Source organism: Trichosurus vulpecula, chromosome 2 (assembly GCF_011100635.1).
Source record: "Trichosurus vulpecula isolate mTriVul1 chromosome 2, mTriVul1.pri, whole genome shotgun sequence".
Lineage (NCBI taxonomy): Eukaryota > Metazoa > Chordata > Mammalia > Diprotodontia > Phalangeridae > Trichosurus > Trichosurus vulpecula.
The window spans coordinates 1,001,729-1,022,425 of NC_050574.1; the positions used below are offsets into that span (position 1 = coordinate 1,001,729).

At 38.2% G+C, this 20,697-nt stretch overlaps 2 non-coding genes across 2 annotated transcripts; both read right to left on the reverse strand.

Moving 5' to 3' along the window:
• Positions 1-1,572: 1,572 nt before the first annotated feature.
• LOC118840614 lies at positions 1,573-1,675 on the reverse strand. Its single transcript, XR_005009784.1, has one exon. It is a non-coding gene; the product is annotated as a U6 spliceosomal RNA (small nuclear RNA).
• A 2,574-nt stretch (positions 1,676-4,249) lies between these two features.
• On the reverse strand, positions 4,250-4,352 carry LOC118840615. The gene has a single exon (XR_005009785.1). It is a non-coding gene; the product is annotated as a U6 spliceosomal RNA (small nuclear RNA).
• Between the last annotated feature and the right edge of the window lie 16,345 nt (positions 4,353-20,697).

Below are 20,697 nucleotides of genomic sequence, written 5' to 3' on the forward strand. Positions count from 1 at the left end.
TCCAATTTAGTGTTTAGTTGGAGTTTTTTAATTAGTTCTTTTTCTAGCTTTTAAAAATGGCATACCCAATTCATTGGTCTGCTCTTTCTCTATTTTATTAATGTAAGCATCTAGAGATACACATTTTCCTCTAATCATTGCTTTTCCTTTATCCTATAGGTTGTGATATGTTGTCTCAATATTGTCATTCTCTTTAATGAAATTATTGTTTCTATGATTTGTTCTTCAACCCATTCATTCTTTAAGATTAGGGTGTTTAACCTCCAATTAGTTTTTAATATACATTTTCTTGGTCCCTTATTAAATATAATTTTTATTGCATTATGATCTGAAAAGAATACTTTTAATATTTCTACTTTTAACTTTTTTAAGGCATGATCCTTAAGAAAGAAATCTAGCTGTTATTTGGGACTTGATTGGCTCAGAGTGAATGTAAATAGCAATTGTTTCTGTTTTGACCAGAAACCCTGAGGGTCTTCCTTGGAAAGCTGATTTTCTTTTTGACTAGGTAAAAGAGGCCATTCTTTGCCTCCTTTCTTACCTATCCTTAATCAATGAATGAGCATTGCCTCAGTCAAAATTAGATTTGTTAAAGACCTTAGCTTAAAAAGGACAAGGTTCCCCCACTGCACCCTGGACCATCTCTAGTCATCCTGATCTATATCTGGCCACTGGACCCAAATGGCTCTGGAGGAGAAAGTGAAGCTGGTGACTTTGCACAGCCCTCCTTCACTTAAGTCCAATTCACTTGCATGTCATGGCATCATCTCCCTGATGTCATGGTCCACTTTGAGAACAAAGGACAAACAAGTGACCTTGTGTGTTGGCAACCAAAAATGGGCTCCTTAGCACTTAGTCAACAAGTGGCCTTGACTAGTTTGGCTTTTTCCCCTGAACTGAATGCTGTTTGTATGTTGGACTGGAGTAAGCTTGTCGGCCCCTTCACCTTGCTTCCCTTGCTTAAGATGATGGAAAGAACCTGTGCTTTCCCGGTCAACCCCTTCACCTTGCTTAAGCAGATTGAAAGAACCTGTGCTTTCCCCGGAGTACCTTACACCCCCGCAGAAGCTGGATGGTTAAAAGCAGCTCCCGTTGGAGCCAGAGGCTGCTACAGCCGCAGCCGCAGCCACAGCCGAAGCAGGAGCTGCCAGTAGCAGAGCTGACCTACGGGAGGAAGCTGAACAAAGACTTCAGGCCAGTGGGTAATCTTTTTACCATAGAGGGGGAAGCATGATTTTGCTTTATGCAATCATGCTTCTCTGTAGCCTCCTGGTTACTCTTTCAAGGCGTACTTATTGGGCCTGGAAGCTTTTGATCAATATATCAAAATGGGGTTGCTGGTTCATGGGTTGGTTACTGTGGAGCCTAAATATATGTTTTGATTCTTCTGCCTTCTACTTTGAGAGTTTCTTATATCCGGTGGTTCCGAACCTTTCAGACATGTTTATGATGCTCTTTGAGATTATAAACTCTGCCCTCCTAATACATTTGGCGACGAGGATGGGATTTGAACTCAGGTCCTCCTGACTCCAGGGCCGGTGCTCTACTCACTGCACCACCTAGCTGTCCCCTAAAAATATGGAACGCTTCACAAATTTGCGTGTCATCCTTGCGCAGGGGCCATGCTAATCTTCTCTGTATCGTTCCAATTTTAGTATATGTGCTGCCGAAGCACACATGTGTGAGGATGTCCCTCACACAGAGAATAGGAGATGGTTAAATGATCAGACAAGGGCTCGACCCATACAAAGGAGGAAGACAGAAACCCGAGGTGAAGATTCAGTTACAAGGGAAATTCAGGAAGATTTCTCACCGCAAGAGGTCACAGATATTTTGAGTAGATTCAGCCAAAGAATAGGAGAACCATTAATATCTTGGATGGTAAGACTCAGTGATCAAGGGGCCAGTGGAATATCAGTAGATAGGACAGACTGTATGAGATTCATAGGTATCAGCCATGATCCTCTAGTTCAACAAGCTTTTAGGGAACATCATCAGCAAGGAGATGGTGATAGCAGGACTACTCTGTTGGCATTAGCCGCTGTGGGATGCAATAAGAGATATGCTACTGATTCTATGTGGCCCACTGAGCACAGACCCTGGTATTCACTTAGAGATTGTATCATGAGACTAAAGGAGGAGGTGATGAAGACTGCCATTATGATAGGAACCGCAGACAAATATTACAATGATCCAATGGGACTGCCTCATAGGAATTTAATAATTAGGACAGCTCCCCCTGCTTATAAACAACTAATTTTGAATTTATTACTTGGAGAAGTAGGGAGCCGTCTTACAACAGTGATAAATAAGATTTTACAGTTACATGACTTAGGTGACTGGGGAAGGGATAGATCTCCTCGAGAGAGAAGGGTGAATAACCAGCAAACTTGGCGCCAAAGGAGAGTAACAAGGAAAGAAATGTTTACTGCTCTATTGAGAGCAGGGGTAGGTTTTGAAATGATAGATGGAATTCCAACCAATGAATTATATAGAATGTATAGAGGACTTGATAACAGGAGAAATAGGGAAATAAGAACTGCTCCTGCAAGCCCACAAGCCACTCAGAGTGAAGGTGACCTTGTGTGATTAACAGATGAAAACTTGTACATTTGGGGAAAGGCTGGGAGGACAATCCTAGTCTCTATCTAGGATGGGATCCTCTTAGTTTAATTTTCCCATTGTGTTTCCTTGTACATCTGGGGAAAGGTTGAGAGGACAATCTTAGTCTCTATCTAGGGTGGGATCCTCTTGGCTTCCTCATTATGTTCCTTTTTGAAAAGAAACATTTCCCACCTGAGTTTGGCTCTGATGTTGGATCTTTGCATAACTAAAATCTCAACCAAACTTGAGATGATTTTATTTGAAGGATAATAGCCCATACTTGTCTACTCTTTTTGTCCTTTGTTTTGGCTAACGTTGTTGCTAGTTCTGTTTCCTTTAGGCTTAAGCACCCTGCACTTTCCAGTGACTGCCTAAGCACATAGCATTCTTGGAATTCCTGCCAGCTAGTTAAAGAACTGACCTCTGGAATGGGACTTTTTTGGGGCAGGGCCATCTCTACATTCAATTTCAGCATGAAGAAGCTATGGAAAATGAGACCTTCACCCCTTACCCCAAGATTTTGAGCCCCAATCGTTCAAGGGGGGTGGGAATGATGATAGTGTTCTATGTTTACTTATTTTGTGTTATCTTTGCTATGTTGTTTTATTGTTATGATATTATTGATCCTATGTAATGGATACAAGAATCTAGGGGTGGACATTTGAATTATTAATAATTATTTTGGGGATGATTGATTGAAGAGATTATCTTGCTGGGACCTAGGGGTGGATCACATTTGAATCATAAACCAATATTTAGGAATGTCACCAAATGATATGTTTTGCTTTATTATGAATGATATGTTTTAGTTTCCTTTGTAATTGGATCACAATGTATGTTCTAGGATACATGGCTGATTAGATTATGTATCCTATAACAAGGGGTGGAGAAGTGTGTTGGCAACCAAAAATGGGCTCCTTAGCACTTAGTCAACAAGTGGCCTTGACTAGTTTGGCTTTTTCCCCTGAACTGAATGCTGTTTGTATGTTGGACTGGAGTAAGCTTGTCGGCCCCTTCACCTTGCTTCCCTTGCTTAAGATGATGGAAAGAACCTGTGCTTTCCCGGTCAACCCCTTCACCTTGCTTAAGCAGATTGAAAGAACCTGTGCTTTCCCCGGAGTACCTTACACCCCCGCAGAAGCTGGATGGTTAAAAGCAGCTCCCGTTGGAGCCAGAGGCTGCTACAGCCGCAGCCGCAGCCACAGCCGAAGCAGGAGCTGCCAGTAGCAGAGCTGACCTACGGGAGGAAGCTGAACAAAGACTTCAGGCCAGTGGGTAATCTTTTTACCATAGAGGGGGAAGCATGATTTTGCTTTATGCAATCATGCTTCTCTGTAGCCTCCTGGTTACTCTTTCAAGGCGTACTTATTGGGCCTGGAAGCTTTTGATCAATATATCAAAATGGGGTTGCTGGTTCATGGGTTGGTTACTGTGGAGCCTAAATATATGTTTTGATTCTTCTGCCTTCTACTTTGAGAGTTTCTTATATCCGGTGGTTCCGAACCTTTCAGACATGTTTATGATGCTCTTTGAGATTATAAACTCTGCCCTCCTAATACATTTGGCGACGAGGATGGGATTTGAACTCAGGTCCTCCTGACTCCAGGGCCGGTGCTCTACTCACTGCACCACCTAGCTGTCCCCTAAAAATATGGAACGCTTCACAAATTTGAGTGTCATCCTTGCGCAGGGGCCATGCTAATCTTCTCTGTATCGTTCCAATTTTAGTATATGTGCTGCCGAAGCACACATGTGTGAGGATGTCCCTCACACAGAGAATAGGAGATGGTTAAATGATCAGACAAGGGCTCGACCCATACAAAGGAGGAAGACAGAAACCCGAGGTGAAGATTCAGTTACAAGGGAAATTCAGGAAGATTTCTCACCGCAAGAGGTCACAGATATTTTGAGTAGATTCAGCCAAAGAATAGGAGAACCATTAATATCTTGGATGGTAAGACTCAGTGATCAAGGGGCCAGTGGAATATCAGTAGATAGGACAGACTGTATGAGATTCATAGGTATCAGCCATGATCCTCTAGTTCAACAAGCTTTTAGGGAACATCATCAGCAAGGAGATGGTGATAGCAGGACTACTCTGTTGGCATTAGCCGCTGTGGGATGCAATAAGAGATATGCTACTGATTCTATGTGGCCCACTGAGCACAGACCCTGGTATTCACTTAGAGATTGTATCATGAGACTAAAGGAGGAGGTGATGAAGACTGCCATTATGATAGGAACCGCAGACAAATATTACAATGATCCAATGGGACTGCCTCATAGGAATTTAATAATTAGGACAGCTCCCCCTGCTTATAAACAACTAATTTTGAATTTATTACTTGGAGAAGTAGGGAGCCGTCTTACAACAGTGATAAATAAGATTTTACAGTTACATGACTTAGGTGACTGGGGAAGGGATAGATCTCCTCGAGAGAGAAGGGTGAATAACCAGCAAACTTGGCGCCAAAGGAGAGTAACAAGGAAAGAAATGTTTACTGCTCTATTGAGAGCAGGGGTAGGTTTTGAAATGATAGATGGAATTCCAACCAATGAATTATATAGAATGTATAGAGGACTTGATAACAGGAGAAATAGGGAAATAAGAACTGCTCCTGCAAGCCCACAAGCCACTCAGAGTGAAGGTGACCTTGTGTGATTAACAGATGAAAACTTGTACATTTGGGGAAAGGCTGGGAGGACAATCCTAGTCTCTATCTAGGATGGGATCCTCTTAGTTTAATTTTCCCATTGTGTTTCCTTGTACATCTGGGGAAAGGTTGAGAGGACAATCTTAGTCTCTATCTAGGGTGGGATCCTCTTGGCTTCCTCATTATGTTCCTTTTTGAAAAGAAACATTTCCCACCTGAGTTTGGCTCTGATGTTGGATCTTTGCATAACTAAAATCTCAACCAAACTTGAGATGATTTTATTTGAAGGATAATAGCCCATACTTGTCTACTCTTTTTGTCCTTTGTTTTGGCTAACGTTGTTGCTAGTTCTGTTTCCTTTAGGCTTAAGCACCCTGCACTTTCCAGTGACTGCCTAAGCACGTAGCATTCTTGGAATTCCTGCCAGCTAGTTAAAGAACTGACCTCTGGAATGGGACTTTTTTGGGGCAGGGCCATCTCTACATTCAATTTCAGCATGAAGAAGCTATGGAAAATGAGACCTTCACCCCTTACCCCAAGATTTTGAGCCCCAATCGTTCAAGGGGGGTGGGAATGATGATAGTGTTCTATGTTTACTTATTTTGTGTTATCTTTGCTATGTTGTTTTATTGTTATGATATTATTGATCCTATGTAATGGATACAAGAATCTAGGGGTGGACATTTGAATTATTAATAATTATTTTTGGGATGATTGATTGAAGAGATTATCTTGCTGGGACCTAGGGGTGGATCACATTTGAATCATAAACCAATATTTAGGAATGTCACCAAATGATATGTTTTGCTTTATTATGAATGATATGTTTTAGTTTCCTTTGTAATTGGATCACAATGTATGTTCTAGGATACATGGCTGATTAGATTATGTATCCTATAACAAGGGGTGGAGAAGTGTGTTGGCAACCAAAAATGGGCTCCTTAGCACTTAGTCAACAAGTGGCCTTGACTAGTTTGGCTTTTTCCCCTGAACTGAATGCTGTTTGTATGTTGGACTGGAGTAAGCTTGTCGGCCCCTTCACCTTGCTTCCCTTGCTTAAGATGATGGAAAGAACCTGTGCTTTCCCGGTCAACCCCTTCACCTTGCTTAAGCAGATTGAAAGAACCTGTGCTTTCCCCAGAGTACCTTACACCCCCGCAGAAGCTGGATGGTTAAAAGCAGCTCCCGTTGGAGCCAGAGGCTGCTACAGCCGCAGCCGCAGCCACAGCCGAAGCAGGAGCTGCCAGTAGCAGAGCTGACCTACGGGAGGAAGCTGAACAAAGACTTCAGGCCAGTGGGTAATCTTTTTACCATAGAGGGGGAAGCATGATTTTGCTTTATGCAATCATGCTTCTCTGTAGCCTCCTGGTTACTCTTTCAAGGCGTACTTATTGGGCCTGGAAGCTTTTGATCAATATATCAAAATGGGGTTGCTGGTTCATGGGTTGGTTACTGTGGAGCCTAAATATATGTTTTGATTCTTCTGCCTTCTACTTTGAGAGTTTCTTATATCCGGTGGTTCCGAACCTTTCAGACATGTTTATGATCCTCTTTGAGATTATAAACTCTGCCCTCCTAATACACCTTGTTTAATCTCTTTTAATTACATCTGTTTTAGCCATAACTAAGTCCATAACTGAGTTCTTAATTGCTACCCCTGACTTTTCTGCATTAGCTGAAGCATACTAAATTCTACTCCAATGCTGCATTTTAAATCTGTGTGTATCTCTCATTTTTAAATGTGTTTATTTTAAACAACATGTTGTTGGATTCTGGTTTCTAATCCATTCTGCTATCCATTTCTACTTTATGAGTGAGTTCATCCCATTTCCATTCAAAGTTATTATTGCTATTTGTGAATTTCCCTACATCTTATTTTTACTTATTATTTTCCTTCTCAGCCTCTCTTTTTACCCTGTCACAGTTACCTTATCTTCTCCCTTTGCTTCCTTATTCCTTATTTTACCCACCCTTTTAAAAGTTCTTCACTTTTCTGTTCATCCCACCCTCCTAATCTTAATCAATACACCCTTCTAAAAGTCCTCTTCCACCCTGTTCCCCAATTTTTTCACCTCTCTAGAAGTTCAGAAGACTTCTAAACCTCTTCAATATATAACTCGTTTCCTCTTCAACCCAGATGAGAGTAAAGTTTCAAGATTACCCCCCCTCCACCCCCACCTGCTTCTTCTATATTAGTTCTTCCTTTCACACACCCCATTTTATGAGATAATTTCTCCTTTTAACCTTTTCCTACCCAATTTTGGTTTTTAGAATCACCTCATCATACACAACTCAGCCCCAACCTTGATCTTGGATGATCAGCACCCACTGGAGGCTATTGAGTGTGGGAGTGGGGTGGGGGGACATGGTCAGACCTACACCTTAGGAAAGTGACTTTGGTGGCTGAATGAAGGATGGTCTGGAGTGGGGAGACTGGAGGCAGGCAGACTTCCCAGAAGTTATTGTCATAGTCCAGGAATAAGATGATAGGGGCCTCCCCTGGGGTGGGAGCAGTGACAGAGGAGAGGAGGGGGGAATACTGGAGAGATGTTGTGACAGTATGTAATATCAATTAAGTTGGGACTTTCTTACCATTTTAAAATGATTAATTGAGGGGGCGGAGCCAAGATGGCCACATGAAAACAGCATCTTACCAGAGCTCTCTCACAAGTTCTGTCAGATTCCTATAAAAAAGTGAATTTGAGCAGATTTGAGAGAGTTAGAAACCGCGAGCAGTCTGAGTGGGGCAAATTTCGAAGCCAGGAGAGTCTGAAAGGCCGAAGGAAGGAATCTGTAGGCTTGGAGAGCGCTCGGCTTGCGGAGCTGCTCCAGACAGCACCAAAGCAGAAGCGGCCAGCCAGGAAACCCACATGGGAGACAGGCTGGGAGAAAGCTAGGTGCCTGAAACCGGCGGAGATCCCCAGGCCTCCCAACACAGGACGGCAGTCTGTGGAAGCGAGGAGAGGCAGCGCAAGGCCACTGGCTGTGAGACATCAACTCCTGACACTTGTAGCCCAAAGGTATGAAATGTGGCTTCTTGAACGTCCGGGAGACATAATGGCCAGGTAAACAGCTCTAATCCCTCCCCTCCCCACCCAGAGAATTCCTTGGGGAAAAAAAAGAAACAAAACGCTGGAACAGAGGAGAAGGAAGTGGGGCTTAAGTGGCCGAGTACAGGGAGTTCCTGAGTCCCAGAGGGGCAGAGCCAGCAGGGGTCAAAATGAGGAGCACAGATATACTCTTGCTCCCGCAGAGGAAGTGCCAGACACCAACTCAAACAACAAAGAGCTGAGACCATTGCTGAAGAGCAACAGTGCTGGAGAACAACCCCAGGGGAAGAGGAGATTTCAGGCAGCTAGACCCCCTCCCCCACACCTCAGGAAACTAAAGGCTATAATTCACAAAGCCAACAATGAGACTCACAATCCCTAGAATAAGAAAGCCGGGACAGAGAGCCCTGAGCCCCAAAAGCAGAAATTTATTGTAAAGCCAGGAAAAGGCTAACCAACATGCAGAACACAAAAAAACCAAGGACCATTGATTCTTTTTATGGAGATGGGCATGATCAAAATACCAACTTGGAAGAAGATAGCAATGACACTATACCCACATCTGATACCTCAGAAGGTAGTGTGAACTGGTCTCAAGCCCAAAAAGCATTACTGGAAGAGCTAAAGGAGGATTTTAAAAACCAAATTAGGGAGGTTAAAGAAAAAATGGGGAAAAAAATGGAAAAAAAATCCACTGATGAAATCAAATCCCTAAAGAATAAGATTGGCCAAATGGCTACGGTGATTCAGAATCTAAATAGAGAAAATGACACCCTGAGAGGTAAAATCAACCAATTGGAAAAGGAGTCTTAAAAGCAAAATGAAGACAGTGACTCATTAAAAATTAGAGTTGAGCAAATGGAAGCTAATGACTCTATGAGGCATCAAAAAGTAGTAAAACAAAATGTAAAGAATGAAAAAATAGAAAAAAAAATGTGAAATATCTGATTGGGAAAGCAACCGACCTGGAAAATAGATCCAGGAGAGACAATTTAAGAGTTATTGGCCTACCGGAAACCCACGATGAAAAAAAGAGCCTTGACAGTATCTTTGAAGAAATTATCAAAGATAATTGCCCAGAGGTCCTAGAACCAGAGGGCAAAATAGTAGTCGAAAGAATTCACCGATCACCCCCTGAAAGAGATCCCAAACTGAAAACACCAAGAAATATTATAGCCAAATTTCATAATTACAAAGTCAAGGAGAAAATACTGCAAGCAGCCAAAAAGAAACAATTCAAATATCGTGGAACTACATTCAGGATCATGCAGGATCTCTCGGCTTCCACATTAAAAGACAGGAGAAATTGGAATATGATATTCCGAAGGGCAAAGGAACTGGGACTACAACCAAGGATCAACTACCCAGCAAAATTAAGCATAATTTTTCAGGCAAGGAGATGGACATTCAATGAAATAAGGGAATTCCAGAATTTCCTGATGAAAAGGCCAGAACTCAATGAAAAATTTGATCTCCAAATACAAAACTCAAGAAAGACATAAAAAGGTAAACCGGGGGAAAACCCCCACAAATCTTATTAATCAATAAGGGCAAATTATTTGCATCTTTATATAGAATTATATCATCTTATGTATGTTTTATATATATACATATATATATATGTCAAACTTGAGAATAGTACAGCTATTATGACAATTGAAAGGAATACACAGAGATTGTGAATATCTGTATAAAATAACCGATATAAGGATAAAAAACATAATTAAGAGATGTAAAGGGAGGGCTTTAAGAGAAGAGGTAAGGAGGCAGTAGAAAAGGGTAAATCACACCAAATGAAAAGGCACAAAAACACATTTTAGTAGAGGGAAAGAAGGGAGGGAGAAGAGCAGTATTTGATCTTTACTGTCATCTGATCTGGTTCAAGAAGGGAATAACATACCTTGATAAGTATAGAAATCTAACTTCTCCTACAGGAAGTAGGAGGGGAAAGGGAGAAAAAAGGGAGGGGGGTGGTCAGAAGGGAGGGAGAAGTAGCAAGTGGGAAACGGTAAGACAAGGGAGGGGAATAAAGAGGGAGGGTAAACTGAGGAAGGCAGTGGTCAAAAGCAAAACTTTGTTGAGGAGTGGAAGGGGAAAGAGAGAAATAAAAGTATAAACAGGGGGAAATAGGATGGAGAAGACACAGATAGAAACCATAACTGTGAGTGTGAATGGGATGAACTCTCCCATAAAATGGAAGCAGATAGCAGAATGGATTAAAAACCATAATCCTACAATATGCTGTTTACAAGAAACACATTTGAAACAGGGGGATACACACAGGGTAAAGGTAAAAGGCTGGAGTAAAATATATTGCGCCTCAGCTAAAGTAAAAAAAGCAGGTGTAGCAATCCTAATCTCAGACAAAGCAAAAATAAAGATAGATTTAATTAAAAGAGATAAGGAAGGACACTACATCCTGCTAAAAGGCACCATAAACAATGAAGCAATATCATTGTTTAACATATATACACCAAGTGGTATGGCATACAAATTCTTAGAGGAGAGGTTAAGGGAGTTACAGGAAGAAATAGACAGCAAAACTATAGTATTGGGAGACCTCAACCTTCCCCTTTCTGAACTTGATAAATCTAACCTCAAAATAAATAAGAAAGAAGTTAAGGAAGTGAACAGAATTTTAGAAAAGGCAGATATGATGGACCTCTGGAGAAAACCGAATGGGGATAAAAAGGAATATACTTTCTTCTCAGCAGTACATGGTACATACTCAAAAACTGACCATGTACTAGGGCATAAAAACCTCACAATCCAGTGCAGAAAAGCACAAGTAGTCAAAGCATACTTTTCAGATCATGATGCAATAAGAATTATTTGTAACAAAGAACCATGGAAAAATAAGCTAAAAATTAATTGGAAACTAAATAATCTAATTCTAAAGAATGAGTGGGCCAAAGAACAAATCAGAGAAACAATTAACAACTTCATTCAAGAGAATGACAATAATGAGACAACATACCAAAATTTATGGGATGCAGCAAAAGCAGTTCTTAGGGGAAATTTTATATCTCTAAATGCTTACATGAATAAAATAGGGAAAAAGGAGATCAATGAATTGGGCATGCAACTGAAAAAGCTAGAAAAAGAGCAAATTGAAAATCCCCAATTAAATACCAAATTAGAAATACTGAAAATCAAAGGAGAGATTAATAAAATTGAAACCAAGAAAACTATGGAATTAATAAATAAAACGAAGATCTGGTTTTATGAAAAAACCAATAAAATTGATAAACCTTTGGTCAATTTGATTAAAAAAAGAAAGAAGAAAATCAAATTACCAGTATCAAAAATTAAAAGGGTGAGTTCACCTCTAATGAAGAGGAAATCAAAACAATAATTAGGAATTTTTTTGCCCAATTGTATGCCCATAAATTTGACAACCTTAGAGACATGGATGAATATCTACAAAAACATAAATTGCCCAGGTTAACAGAAAAGGAAGTAAAATTTCTAAATAACCCCATCTCAGAAAAAGAAATTGAGCAAGCCATCAATGAACTCCCTAGGAAAAAATCTCCAGGGCCAGATGGTTTTACAAGTGAATTCTATCAAACATTTAAAGAACAACTAATTCCTATACTTTGTAGACTATTTGGGAAAATAGGTGAAGAAGGAGTCCTACCAAATTCTTTTTATGACACAAATGTGGTTCTAATACCCAAACCAGGTAGAGTCAAAACAGAGAAAGAAAATTATAGACCAATTTCCCTAATAAATATTGATGCAAAAATTTTAAATAAAATATTAGCAAAAAGGTTGCAGCAACTTATCACCAGAATAATACACTATAACCAGGTAGGATTTATTCCAGGAATGCAAGGCTGGTTCAATATTAGGAAAACGATTAGCATAATTGACCATATCAACAACAAAACTAGCAGAAACCATATGATCATCTCAATAGATGCAGAAAAAGCCTTTGACCAAGTACAACACCCATTCCTATTAAAAACACTAGAAAGCATAGGAATAAATGGAACCTTCCTTAAAATTATAAATAGCATCTACCTAAAACCATCAACAAGCATTATTTGTAATGGGGATAAGCTAGATGCATTCCCAATAAGATCAGGGGTGAAACAAGGATGTCCATTATCACCCCTACTATTCAGTTTGGTACTAGAAACATTAGCTGTAGCAATAAGAGGAAAAACAGAAATTGAAGGAATTAGAATAGGCAAAGAAGAAGCTAAATTAGCACTTTTTGCAGATGATATGATGATTTACTTACAGAATCCTAAAGAATCAAGTAAAAAACTACTTGAAATAATAAACAACTTTAGCAAAGTTGCAGGATATAAAATAAACCCACATAAATCCTCAGCATTCCTATACATCACTAACAAAGCCCAACAGCAAGAGATAGAAAGAGAAATTCCATTCAAAGTTACTGTAGACACTATAAAATATTTGGGAGTCTATTTGCCAAGACAAACCCAGGGCCTATATGAACATAATTATGAAACACTTTTCACGCGAATAAAGTCAGATCTAAATAAATGGAAGAATATGAGTTGCTCATGGTTAGGCTAAGCTAATATAATAAAAATGACAATTTTATCTAAATTTATCTATTCAGTGCCATACCAATTGAACTACCAAAAAATGTTTTACAGAGCTGGATAAAATAATAACAAAATTCATCTGGAAGAACAAGAGATCTAGAATATCTAGGGTATTAATGAAAAGAAATGCTAGAGAAGGTGGCCTAGCCATAACAGATATTAAACTGTACTATAGAGCAGCAGTCATCAAAACTACCTGGTACTGGCTAAGAAACAGAGTTGTGGATCAGTGGAATAGGATAGGTACACAAGATGCAGAAGTCAACGACTATAGCAATCTACTCTTTGATAAACCCAAAGAGGCCAGCTTCTGGGCTAAGAATTCAGTATTTCACAAAAACTGCTGGGAAAATTGGAAAATGGTAGGGCAGAAACTGGGCATAGACCAATATCTTACACCATATACAAAATAAAGTCAAAATGGGTTCATGATTTAAGAATAAAGGCTGAAACTATAAGCAATTTGGGAGAGGAAAGAATAGTTTACCTATCAGATTTATGGAAAAGAAAAGAATTCATGACCCAATAAGAGATAGAGAGCATTATAAAATGCAAAATGGATAATTTTGATTATGTTAAATTGAAATGTTTTTGTACAAAAAAAGCCAAAGCAACAAAAATCAGGAGGGAAGCAGAAAACTGGGAGAAAATCTTTACAACTAGTGTTGCTGATAAAGGTCTCATTTCTAAAATATACAGGGAACTGAGCCAAATATATAGGAATACAAGTCATTCCCCAATTGAGAAATGGTCAAAGGATATGAACAGACAGTTTTCAGAGGAAGAAATTAAAGATATCTATAGGCATATGAGAAAATGCTCGAAATCACTACTGATTAGAGAAATGCAAATCAAAATAACTCTTAGATACCACATCTCTCCTGTCAGATTGGCTAAAATAACAAAACAGGAAAATGATAAATGCTGGAGAGGATGTGGGAAAATTGGAACATTGTTACATTGCTGGTGGAGTTGTGAACTGATCCAGCCATTTTGGAGAGCAATTTGGAACTATGCCTAAAGGGCTATAAAAATGTTCATACCTTTCGACCCAGCAGTATCACTTCTGGGGTTGTATCCCAAAGTGATCACACAAGTGGGAAAAGGACCCATATGTATTTATAGTATTTATAGCAGCTCTCTTTGTGGTAGCTAAGAATTGGAAATCAAGGGGATGCCCATCAATTGGGGAATGGCTGAACAAGTTGTGGTATATGAAGGCAATGGAATACTATTGTGCTATAAGAAATGGGGATAATATGGACTTCATAACAACCTGGAAAAACCTACACAACATAACGCTGAGTGAGTGGAGTAGAGCCAGGAGAACATTATACACAACCACAGATATATGGATTCTGTGAGGACTAACTCTGATAGACTTTGCTTTTCTCAGCAACACAAGGTACAAAGACAACTCCAAAGGACTCACGATGGAGAATGCTATCTACATCCAGAGAAAGAACTATGAATTATGAATGCAGATTCAGGCACACTTCGTGCTTGCCTTCCCCCCCCCCTTTTTTTCTCTCTTTTTGGGTTTTTTTTTGTTCTGTTTCTTCTTTCTCATAATTCATTCCATTGGTCATAATTCTCCACAACTTGACTAGTGTGTAAATTAATTCAATGCGAAGTTATACGTGGAAGTTAAATGGGATTCCATGAAGTCTTTCTGATAGCACAGTAGTATTCTTTCACAATTATATACCACAACTTCTTTAGCCATTCCCCAGTTGAAAGGGAAGAAAATCTGGAACTCAAAATTACGTAGAACCATGTGTTGTAAACTAAAAATAAAAAAAAGAGGAAAAAAATAAAATGATTAATTAAGTTTCTTTGAGTCTTACTAGGTGCTAAGCCCCAGGCCCAAACCCCTATCAGGTGCTAAGCCTATGTGGGTGTGAATTGGTAACTAAGGTGGGGCCCCAGGTGGGGCCAATGAAGGGAAGTGCTAACACCAGAGCCAATGGAAAGAGCCTAAGTTCTGGTTGCTCAGATGACTGTTTGATGACATCTGAAACTGTATAAAAGGAGAAGACAAAGCTATTTGCAGAGGATTCTCACTCTTGGTGGCACTGATGTGGAGACTCCGGGCAGCTGTAGTTAAGAGCCCTCCAGCTTACCCGGATGTCCAGACTTGGTTTTCTTGGTAACCATGAATTGTATTTGTTCTGTTTGTAATTTGTTTGTATTTGCTCGGAAGTTCAGGGTGCTGACTTTTTCCCCTGAACTAAGTAAATGATATTTGCATGCTGGATTAAAGTAAGCTTGTTAACCCCTTAACATTGCTTTCCTTAGTAAAGCAGATCAAAAGAACCTGTGCTGGCAGTGTTCTTGTTGTTGGGCTTGTGTTGGTTTTTCACCCCCACAGCAGCTGCTAGCCGGATTGTTGAAACACGGTAAAATCCACAAGACTTGCCAACAGATTGGAGGAGAGTGAGAGTGTGAGAAGTCCACAGGGACTTCAAGGTTGCCATCCTAGGGGACTGGGAGGATGAAGGAGCCCTCTACTCTACTAGGGAATGTAGGAGGAGGGAAGGATTGAAGAGGAAAGATAATGAGTTCCATTTGTTGAGTTGAAGATGTCTACTGGACATCCGCATAGAGAAGTCTGAAAGGCAGCTGAAGATAAGAGATTAGAGATCAGCAGAGAGATTGAGGCAGGAAAGGCAGATTTGAGTATCCTTGCCATGGAAATGGTCGTTAAATGTATGGGAGCTGGTGATATCCCCAAGTGAAGTGATCTAGAGGGAGAGAAGGGTCCAGGACAGAGGCCCGAGGGACACCTGTGGTGAAATTCTTCACTTACACTCAAACCATATCTCCAGTCTTTTGAAAATCTTGTCATTTCTACCTCCATAACATCTCATATAAGTCCAGTTCCTTCTGCCTGGACTATTGCAATAGCTGCTGGGAGGTCTGCCTGCCCCAGGTCTCTCCCCACGCCAGTCCAACCTCCATTTAGCTGTCAAAATGATCTTCTTAAAACCCGGATCTGACTATGTCACTTCCCTGCTCGACAAACTGCAGTGGCCCCTACTACCTCCAGAAGCAAATAGGAAATGCTCTATTTGGCTTTTAAAGGTCTTTGGAAACTGACCCCTTCCTACCTTTCCAGTCTTCTCATGTTTTACTCCCCTCTATGCAAGCTATGATCCAGACATGCTGGCCAGCTTGCCCATGTTCTCCCCTCTCCCTAGTTCTCATGCAGGGGGATGCCTCTTCTCTTCTCTCTTTCTCTAAGCTCCTCTGGCTTCCTTTAAGACTCAGTTCAAACCCTAACTTCTGCAGGGGGCCGTTCCCAGCCCTCCCCTCCACCCTCCTCCCTCCTACTATCATGTCCTTCCCTCTGGGATTACCTGCCTTCCACTTCCTCTCTTCTCTCTCTCTGTTCCTCGTTCTCTTTCTCTCTCTCTCTCTCTCATTCTCTCTCTCTCTCTCTCTCTCTCTCTCTCTCTCTCTCTCTCTCTCTCTCTCTCTCTCTCCTCTTCTCTTTCTGTTTCTCGTCTCCCTTATCTCTCATTTCTTTCTCTCCTTTTTTCTTTCTCTTGTAGATAGACATAGATATAAATAGATAAGTCTTTTTGAGGATAAGAATTAGTTTTGCCCTTCTTTGTATCCCCAGAGTTTGACACAGTGCCTGACACACAGTAAGTGATTAACCAGTGTTTGTTGGTTACCTGATGGGATGTCATCAAGGACATGTATGATAGGAAGAGAAGGTGGGTTGGTCATGTAGCAAGGTTGATGGAGGGATACTTTTGCCAGTGGCTAAGAAAACAAACCCCTTCCCAACTGGGATTTACAATAGTCAAAATGAATTATTTGCTCAAAGTTGTTCTTAAAATGATATTATCATCACTGTATACAACATTCTCTTGGTTCTGATCATTTTAGTCTTCATTATTTCTTGCAAGTCTATCCATGTTTTTCTAAGATCATTGAGCTCACCATTTCTGATAGCACAGTAGTATTCTTTCACAATTACATACCACAACTTCTTTAGCCATTCCCCAATTGAAAGGTATCCCTGCAATTTTCAGTTCTTTGCCACACAAAGAGAGCTGCTATATATATTTAAGAATATAGGTTCTTTTACGTTTTTCCCTAATCATCTTTGGAAACAGACCTAGTGGTGGTATTTCTGTATCAAAGGGTATGGGCAGTTTCATAATGCTTTGGACATGATTCCAGATTACTTTCCAAAATGGTTGGATCAGTTCACAATTCCCCCAGCAATGAATTAGGGTCCCAATTTTTCCATATCCCCTCCAACATTTGTTGCTCTCCCCTTCTATCATTTAAGCTAATCTGATAGGTGTATAATGATATCTCAAGGCTATTTTAATTTGTATTTCTCTAATCAATAATGATTTAGAGCATTTTTCATATGACTATAAACTGTTTGGATTTCTTTATTGTAAAACTTCCTCTTCGTATCCTTTGACCATTTATTAATTGGGGAATGACTTGTACTTTTATTTTATAAAGTTCTCTATATATTTGAGATCTAAGACTTTTATCTGAGAAATTGTCTATAAAATCCTCCCCACCCCCCACTTTTCTACTTTTCTTCTGACCTTGGCTACATTTGTTTTATTTGTACAAGCCCTTTTTAATTCAATGTAATCAAAAATATCCATTTTACACCTCACTCTACTTTTTATCTCTTGTTTGTTTATAAATTGTTCACCTATCCATAAGCCTGATGAGTAATATCTTCCATATTCTTCAAATTTTCCTGTAATATCTCTCTTTATATCTAGGTCATATGTCCATTTTGAACTTATCTTGATAAATGGTGTAAGATATTGATCTATGCCCAATCTCTGCCAGACTGCTTTCCAATTTTCCCCCAAATTTTTATAAATAACAACTTCTTGTCCCAAAATCTTAAGTCTTTATACTTGTCAAATACTAGGTTACTGTATTTATTTGCTGCTGTAAATTGTATGTCTACTCTGTTCCATTGATCTACCTTTCTACTTCTTAACGAGTACCAGATAGTTTTGATAATTATTGCTTTATACTATAGTTTAAGAGCTGGTACTTCTAAACTTCTTTCCTTTACATTTTTTCATTAGCTCCTTTGATAGTCTTGACTTTTTGTTCTAACAAATGAATTTTATTATATTTTCTAATTCAGTAAAAAAAATTGTAATTTAATTGGGATGGCATTGAATATATAAATTAGTTTAGCTAAAATTATAATTTTTAGTATATCTGCCCTGTCTGCCTGTGAATAATTAATATTTCTCCAATTATTTAAATCTGATTTTATTTACATAGAAAGTTTTTTTTTTTTATAATTTTGTTTATATAGTTCCTGGGTTTGTTTTAGAAGGTGTACTCCCAGGTATTTTGTACTGTTTAGAGTTATTTTAAATAGGGTTTTTTTTTTTTTTTACCATCTCTTCTTGCAGGATTTTGTTGGTGATATATAGGAATGATGATGATTTACGTGGATGTACTTTATATCCTTCTACTTTAGGAATCAGTATCACACTTGTTTCATAAAAGGAGTTTGGTAGGATCCTTTCTTTGCCTATTATTCCAAATAATTTATTTAATATTGGAATTAGTTGATCACTTAAATTATTAAATTTATTGGCATATAATTAGGCAAAATAACTTCCTTATAATTGCTTTAATTTCATCTTCATTAGTGGTGTATTAATCCTTTTCATTTTTGATACTAGCGATTTGTTCTTTTATAAACCAAATTAACCAATGGTTTGGCTATTTTATAGATCTTTTTCATAAAAGCAACACCAATTTTATTTATTAATTTAATGCTTTTTTAAAACTCAATTTTATTAATCTCACCTTTAATTTTTAAGACTTCCAATTTAGTGGTTTGGGGAGGGAAATTTTAGTTTCTTCTTTTTCTAGTTTTTTAATTGCATACTCAATTCATTAGTCTACTCTTTCTCTGTTTTACTGATGTAAGCATTTGGAGATATATATTTTCCTCTAATCAGTGTTTTTCCTGTATCTCAGAGACTGTGATATCTTGTCTCATTACTGTCATTCTCTTTAATGATTGTTTCTACAATTTGTTCTTTAGCCCACATCCTCTAAGATTAGCTTATTTAATCTCCAATTAGTTTTTAATCTGTTTCCGTGGTACCTTATTAAATATAACTTTATTGCATCACTGTCTGAAAAGGATACTTTTAATATTTTTGCTTTTAGTATAAAATTTCTATGTACTAATATATGGTCAGTCTTTGTAAAGGTACCATGAATTGCTGATAAAAAGGTATATTCCTTTCTATTTCTATTCAGTTCTGTTCAGATATCTATTATATCTAGCTTATCTAAAATTCTAGTCACTTCCTTGACTTCTTTGTTATTTATTTTTTGGTTAGGTTTATCTAGTTCTGAGAGGGGAAGATTAAAATCCCCCACTATTATAGTACTATTATCTATCTCTACATGTAATTCATTTAACTTTTCTTTTAAAAATTTAAAAGAAGCAGAAAATTAAATCAACAAAAATAGTAAATGAGCAAGGTGGAGCCACAGCAAAACCAGAAGAAATTTAAAAAATCAGAACCTACTATGCACAGTTATATGCTAACAAAACTGAGAACACAAAAGAAATAGAGGAATATTTTAAAAAATATAAAATACCCAAACTATCAGAAGACCAAATAGAGATATTCAAATAACCTACTCTCAGAAAAGGAAATAGAGCTAGGTGAAAGGGAACCACCCAATAGAAAAGTTACTGGAATTCACAGGAGAATTCTATCAAACTTTTAAAGAACAATTAGTACCCATGCTGAATGGAAATAAAAAAAAGACAACCAATTATTCAATTATGCATGACACCTACACGAAAGTTGACCATGCATTAGGGTGTAAAATCCTCATAAACAAATACAGGAAAACAAAAACATTAAATGCACCTTTTACTGCCCCCAATACAATAAAAATTATTTTCAACAAATGACCTTTGAGGCAAAGATTAAGAATTAATTACAAACTAAATAATTTAATGCTAAAGAATGGGTGAATCAAAAAATAAATCATAGAATAAATCATGACAATGAGATAACATACCAAAATTTTTGGGATTCAATCAAAGCAGTGTTTAGGGTAAAATGTACAGTATATAGTATATACTTACATCAATGAAAGAGAGAAAAAGCAAATCAACAAATTGGGAATGCAAAAAAAAATCCTAGCAAACCCACAAGTTAGAAATGCCAAAATAGACATACTGAAAAATCAAAGGAGAAATTACCAAAATTAAAAACAAAAAATCCATGAAATTGATAAATAATAGTAGGTGCTGGTATTTAAAAAATCATTAGATAGTTTGATTTTTTTAAAAGAAAGAAAACTAAATTAGCAGTGTCAAAGTGAAAATAGTAAATTCAAAACCAATGAGGAAGAAAAAAAGAAATTTTTGAATTTTTTTGCCATCTGCATGCCAAAAAAACTGTCAATCTAAATGAAATAGACAAATATTTACAAAAATATAAGTTGCCTAGATTGGCAGAACAACAAATAGAAGACATAAGTCACCCTCTCTTAGAAAAAGAAATCGAATTGTAAAAAATAAACTCCTAATGAAAAGAAACTCTGAACCAGATGGATTTACAAGCAAACCCTTCCAAAGCTAATTCCAGCACTGCATATGAAAAATGGGAAAAGAAGGGATTCTACCAAATTCCTTATATGACATAAATATTGTCTTAATATCTAAATTAGAGTCACAATAGAGAAAGAAAACCATAGACCAATACTACTAATGAATATTGATGCCAATATTTTAAACTATTAATAAGGAGATTA